Below are 7,514 nucleotides of genomic sequence, written 5' to 3'. Positions count from 1 at the left end.
TTTCTTTTCTTTTCTTTTCTTTTCTTTTCTTTTCTTTTCTTTTCTTTCCTTTTCTTTTCTTTTTTCTTTCTTTCTTTCTTTTTTTTTTAAGATTTTATTCATTTATGAAAGAGAGAGAGAGAGAGGAGGTGGAGGAGGAGGAGCAGAGGGAGAGAGACAAACAAACTCTATGTTGAGCACTGAGCCTGGCTCCATCTCATAACCCTGAGATCACAACCTGAGCCGAAACCAAGAGTTGGATGCTTAACTGATGGAGACGGCCTGGGTGCCCCTCTCCTTGTTTCTAGCATGTCCCTAACATCACCTTCCTTGATGAAGCCCATGGCTCTCCATTCCACCATAGCTTGTAACTTACTTAGAAATAGAGATCTGTTTTATTCATGTCTCTATCCACAAAGTACTTAGTTCAATGCCTTATGCATTAAAGGCATTTGCTAAAGGATTATTGAATTGGATTTTTTTTAATTAAAAAAAATAACGTAAGTTATTCTGGCCTCTAAGCTTGATCCCAACAGCTCTGAAAATGAGCTGGAAGAATGCTCCTGGGAGGATAAGAGCTAAAAATACCTTCTCATTAAAGTAATGATCAGAAATACCAGTGAGCTCTGGGAAGAGAAATTCTTCAGGTCTGCTGGCTATATACAGCCTGGGGCGGAGGTCTAACTGTAGGAAGCAGTGCCCCTGTCCAGGGCGCTTCCCTTGCCCACACTGGAAAATGACAAGGGGTGGTGGAATGTTCTAGGATCATTGGGGTCCAGAGACCAGGAATCCAGTGCCGAGCCGGCCAGGCACTAACCCTGTGACCTCCAGAAAGTGTCTTCATCTCTCTGGGACTCCAGTTGCCTCACCTGTAAAAAACGATCCTGAAGGAGTTTCAGCAAACTCTTAACGATTCCTCCAGCTGTAACATTCTATGATTTTTAGGTGCAGTTATGTGAGTCCTGGAAGCCATGCTCATCCACGCAGCCTTTTTGGAAAAAGGGGAAGGAAAAAGGAAAAGAAAAACACTTCCATAAAAGTATTTATAGCACAGTCAGTGACTATGAATCACGGCATAATTAATTCTCTGTTATAAAGTTGCCTTGTTCCCTAACTTTGTTGCAGTCATTCCCAAACCCTGCTCAATAGCATCTCCATTGACAGAGACGGCATTTTCCTTGTCTCTTTGCACTGCGTTAAGTTCAAAGCATCCAGGCTAATCTCTGAGTTTCTGCCAGTTCTAAATTTCGGGAACTGTATGATGCTAATCTTCTGTGACTGACTGACAGACCCAGTTCCCGAAGGATGTGAGATAAATGTGATCTATTTTGACTTTAATAAAGCTTTGGATTAATTTCCTCAGATCAGTTTTGTCCATCAAGTTTCATTATTAAGTGGTTTACACTTTAATGATGATTGGCCTAGAAAAATTAGCCACGGGCTGGTTCGAAATTGCTGCATGCTGATCCCGTGGTTATTGTAGATAACAAATACCCTTTTTCTGCAAATGTCTGTGACCCACCATTTCTTCCATCTGATTCTTTCTGATACAGCTTTCTGATGATTTGTCTTTTTTTTTTTTTTAAAGATTTTATTTATATATTGGAGAGACAGAGATCACAAGTAGGCAGAGAGGCAGGCAGAGGGAGAGGGGGAAGCAGGCTCCCTGCTGAGCAGAGAGCCCTATGTGGGGCTCGATCCAGGACCCTGAGATCATGACCTGAGCCGAAGGCAGAGGCTTTAACCCACTGAGCCACCCAGGCGCCCCATTATTTGTCTTCTTAATAACACCTTCTACGATAATGTTTTCTCATCAAACACTTTTCTCTAGTCTCAAATTCCACTCTAGGATTTTTCAAAAGGAGTTTAGGAAGTTTCCTAAAAGTATTCATGCTAGAGGGCTCGAGATAATCTTGATTCTGTTTCGCAAAGTATGTTTTTATTTACTGGATGTCTACTTCCAATTTGGAGTTGAGAAACCATCAATCGGTTTCCTCCCTCTGAATTAGGGAAGTGAGGGATGAGGAAGAAGCTAACAAGAGCTGATTTTATGTTGACAAATTCTACCGACTGGCCAAAGGGAGGAAAATTGTATGCCTGAGCCATAGGAATGCATGAGTGTTCACTCTTCCCGTTGAGTCTTATCTCATGTCATGTTTGACTCTGGATGGGAACTGTAATAAAAGGTAGATTAGTCCGTAGTTTAGATTTCCTCTTTGACCTTGAGCAAGGAGGTTTACCTACTTGGTACCGATTTCCTCATGGGTAGAATAAAGAACTAGGACTGGCTGGCTTTGAAATCTTGTTCAATAGAAAGGTTCAGGGAGCAATCTGGATCGATCCATTTTATTAAGGTCCAAGTTGGTTCATGTCTTAAAACAATAGATCGTTATGGGTCATTTTCAGATTTCCTCCTTTTTTTAATCCTGATTTTGAAAGACAAGCCTTTGGCATATCTCTTTGGGGTCATACTATATAAAAGGTATGATCATCAGGGTGGTGAATTTACCCAAAGGAAATGGCATCATGCTTTCCTCACCTGAGGGTGGCAGAAAAGTCCAAGCTGCACTTAAAAATCTAAACACTTTGGAATCAGAATATAATCAGCCTGCCATAAATGTTCCTGAGAAAGATAGTAGCAAGCCAGACAAGAAATGGAATTCTTGGCAGAAATAACCACTTCTCTGAAAGCCAGGTCCTCAGCATCCACTTGACCCCAAATTGAACACATTTAAAAGCACTCAGGGATCTCCAGCGTTGTCTGCCCTTTCACTGCCTTGAGCCAATCCTTAGCCCTCAACACGTCCTTTTCTAGTGTGGGGTCTTTCAATCATATTTTCAGTTTGTAAGCAGATAGTCATATAGCTACAAGAAATGTTTGAGGCACTCTTTCTTGTTTGAATGAGATTCTATTATGTGAGAGAAAAGTATCTTTTTTTTTAACTTTATATCTCATAAAGTACAGCTTACACATTTATAAAGAAACCTTGAGATGCCACATAATATAGCAATTTAGGGGTGCCTGGGTGACTCAGTGGGTTGAGCTGCCCTTCGTGGGGGTCATGGTCATGACCTCAGTGTCCTAGGATGGAGCCCAGTTGCTGCTCTCTGCTCAGTGGGGAGTCTGCTTCTCCCTCTCCTTCTGCCCCTCCCACTCCTTCTCATGCTCTCTTGCTCTCTCTCTCTCTCTAGAATAAATAAAAATAAAATATTTTTTAAAAGATAGTAATTTAAAACTGGGGGTCTCCTGCGTTACCTACCACTTTAGTTGTACCCCAAGAGGGTATACCCTGCACTACAGTGAATCTGATTTCACAAAGAAGCTCCAAGTCTAAGATCTTAGAATATTGGGGGAAGGGGTTGAGGGATGCCCAAATGTTATGCATAGAATTATAAAGGAGGTGGAATTACACAGCAGCTCATCTGTCGCATTCTTTGTGTAATAGAAAAGGGCTGGCAGGTCTCAGTATAGTGCAGACCACTTTGTTTTCAGAGCTAAGTATCTTGTTTTATCCTAGGCTGCTAAGCCACAATGAACAGTCATGGTGATCTCTCACTATGTGGCTTCTCTCTCATGATATCTTTACCTGCTGAGATAAGAAATCTGTCAGGGAGAAGCTATGTGTTCAACATAGCCATTTTTTTATTTCTACTCACTACAAAAATGAACCTTAAATAAGACTTGTGGAATAAGGGACACTTGGGTGGCTCAGTTGGTGAAGCCTCTGCCTTAGGTTCAGGTCATGATCCCAGGGTCCTGGGATTAAGCCCCGCATCAGGCTCCCTGCTCAGTGGAAGTCTCCTCCCTCTCCTCCCTCTCATTCTCTCTTATTATCTATGTCTCTCTCTCTCTCTCTCTCTCTCTCTCTCAAATAAATAAATAAAATCTTTTTTTTTTTTTTAAAGCGTTGTGGAATAAGATAAACATGAATTTGGGGCTGGTTTTGCCTAATGTGCTAGCTAATTCCAATGTTTAGTCTTGTGCAGTTGCCCTGATCTAGAGGAGAGATCATTATTTACCTTGGGCGTGTTGTTGGTTTCAGTCATCTTTCCTATAATGTATGCATTGTCTTCCTGGAACTAGAGAAAATAAGAAAAATTGCATAGAAAGGAGAAATAGGGATATAGTTCCTTGTCTCAAAAAAAACAAAAACAAAAACTCCACAAATTCTAAAACTCAATCAAGTTAAACCAAAAACCCTCTCCTTTTGCAAGACAGACACATGGGATTGGAAACAGAATGAGAATTATTCTCACACTGTGTACCACCATTGATACAAAAATAGAGTTTTCATCATTTATATCCTGTGATTCTTTAAGGCAAGTTTTTATAACAATAGCTCTGTTTATAATTCTATTAATGTCACATCGCTTTAAATGGTCCTTACTTTCTGTGGATTCTCCTTTATCAAGTCAGGACTTCATTATGTGCCATTTCAATAGGAAAATAATTGCAAATACTGCTAAAAACCTGTACATTTATAAATGAGATCCCAGGACTTGCAGGCAGACACCCAGAAGACAAGGTTATAGAATTTCCTATTTTTTAATCAGCAGATGACTGCCCACCCAGCTGAGTGATAAAATCATGGTAGGAAGATAATGGTTAAGGGTTCTTGGATCCCTCCCCCTGGTTAAAAAAGATATTAAAACCTTCTTTCTATTAAAGATTCTATGGAAGAAAAAACATTGAGTGCTATGTTTTAGGAGAAAGACTGTGGCCTTACCTACTTTTGAATTCTAATTTCTCCACTTATAGGCTGTGTAACCTTGGACAATTATATGACTTTTTAAAGCTAAAATATCTGCCCCTAATACCGTCATCCCAGAATTCTTCATTAACTGAAGTTGACAATAATTCCTATGTTTTTGTGAAGATTAAAAAAGGATAGTATGTATGGTGATGTACCCAGTGAAGATTGGAACTTTGATCTCAAGTAACCATCATGTGTGATTCTATCCAGGTTTCTGCCTTTAGGGATGATACCTGTTGATCTGAGAGATTCCCTAGAAGGGTGCCTATGACTCATACAGGTATCAGTCTATGGTTCTTATGAGGAGAAACCATTGGATTTTGATGAAACAGAGATGTGAGCTGTCTGGGGACATGACCTTTTCCTAACCACAGGTGTCATGAAATCCTGTGGGTTGGGTAGGGCCATGTGGAAAATTTGTGTGAGAAAAACAGAGAGGTATCCTGGTAACAAAAGGAAGGACTGAGGATTTAGTTCCTCTCTGAGATTCCCAGATAGTGAAACGAGCTGGTTGGACCAAGATGGACGGCCTTGATTAATGCTTCAGGTCAAGGAAGGGTAAAGTGTTTCTGGCTCTGTGCCACTGAACGTTAAGGCATTTTCAAGAGAAGGAATGACCATGACTGAGTATTTCTCCAGTGTTCCTGCTTCATGGTCTAAGAGCCGGTCATCACGGATTCTCCACAAACTATGTAAAATTCCATTTTGAATTTCCTAAAACCCATTCCCTCTTCGTAAACCAGACTATTACTGATACATCTTACTGTCTTCCAGAGTGTTCTCAGCTCCCGACCATTTGCAGGCAGCTTCTAGCTTGTTTGGAGTGGGCTGGGAAATTGAGAGGTTTCTCAATTCTGGTGTGGGAAATGGAAAGAATTCAATTCTTGGTGGTCAAAAAAAAAAAGGGGGGCGGGGGGGGGGGAGGAAAGAAAGAAAAACACCAAAAACTGGGGAATGACTCTTCGTATCACTGAGAAAAACACTGGCCTCGTTCTTTGGCCTTTGGTTTCATGAATAGGCTTGTTAAGGATCCAGACAGCATCAGAGCCCCTGTTCCCTTGGCATCATGTTTTACCTTAATTTATTCTCACCATTTTAAAAAGGAAGGAGTGGGTGTTTAAGAGAAGGATAGCGGGTTACTTCCAGTTCCCTTCTGGTCCAGTCCACCCTCTTGTGCTCTCCAGGAGAAATAATTGCACAGGTCCCAGGTTTTTCATGGGTTTCTCAACCAGGAAGACCCCACCAGGCAGAAGCTCTCCCTTGACTGTTCACCGCCGTGCTCCATTTTTCTCCAGCATGCTGAGGTCTTGGTGACATGTTGGCCTACTGCCAGATAAAGACTTTGTGTCGGTGAGGAGAGATGAAAGTCTCTTATCTTGCATGGTTAGCTTGGGGATGGTATTTGGTGTTCTCCATATAACGCCTATCTTATCAGACATGGATAACACCTTACACTTCTCACTACACTTCCATCTACATTATCTAAGTTGTTTCTGGGACAACCTTATACAGTTGGTGGTATTATACCCTTAGTATAGATTCATTATTCGTTCTCCAAATAGAGTTGAGCTATATGCTATGCTAGGTAATGAGGAGATAATTTTAAAGGAGCTGGGTTCTTTCCCTTAAAGAAGATGATGAGCCAGTGAAGGACAAAGATAAGTAAATGGACATTGTCTTATGGGGAAATAACTACATGGAAGAGAGATCATGTTTTGAGACTATGGTAGAGACCCTGTTGATATAAACCACTGGGCCTTTACTATATCAGTGCATGCTGGTCTGTCTTCCACCTGCCAGCACCTTGGTCTCTTTAGCTAAGGGGGCTTTTCTTTGGTCTCTCACGCTATTCATCCCTTGACCTATGACTAGCAGACATTATTATACACATATTTCAGGTCCCTTGCTCCTCAGATGGCTAAGCCTAGGTGCATGCTTCCTATTGTTTTCTATACTTTCCCAGTTGGATCGAGCTCCATAGGCCAAGTAATAACCATCTTGGTAACACTCTATTAGTTCCTCTTTCCTTCTTACTTTGGTACTTTCTGTATTCCTGGGATCACATTCCAAATAAATGACTTGAAGTCTAACCCATGTCTCAGAGTCAGCTTCTGGAAGAACCCAAATAAGAGAAAATGATCAAATAAGTATCTTTCAAAGATAACACATCTTTGTGATTTCTAGTTAGAATATATATTTTTTCCATTCTTTAATCCATTCACTTATTTAACAAAATCTGAGTACCTCTTGCATACTTGGCAAGAGTCCTGGATATCTGGGAGGAAGAAAAAAGACATGATTTTTGACTTCAAGGGGGTCGGAGTCTGGTGGCAATATGCCAATAAAAATAAACATCTAGGAAGAATCTTTGATGACTTCAAAAAGTAAAACAAAGGAAAACAGAGCTTTGGGAGTCATTTGGAGAAAAATAAACACTTCATTTTATAAATGTAGACATTAATGTAAAGAGAAGAGGAGAGGGTCCCAACACACTTGGCTAATATGGGGCAGAGCAAGGATAGGAATGCAGGTCTCTCTAGTCTAACCCTGTATTCTTCTTAGTATACCACTATAATATACTATACTCTTTCTGGAAAGATAAGAAGTACTTTAACTACTTAAATTTTGTGACTCTTATTTATGTCCAGAAAGGTATGTGATCACATGGTAACCACCAACTTGTTTCAAGTGGAGTTGAAGTTCACTACAGAAATAAGTAGGTAAGGAAATGATTTCTTCCACTTTTTCTTAACCCCCCCACTCATGGGCCAAACTCAGCAT

This window comes from Lontra canadensis, unplaced genomic scaffold, assembly GCF_010015895.1.
Source record: "Lontra canadensis isolate GAN:19392208 unplaced genomic scaffold, GSC_riverotter_1.0 scaffold41, whole genome shotgun sequence".
Lineage (NCBI taxonomy): Eukaryota > Metazoa > Chordata > Mammalia > Carnivora > Mustelidae > Lontra > Lontra canadensis.
This window is presented reverse-complemented; position numbering follows the sequence as displayed.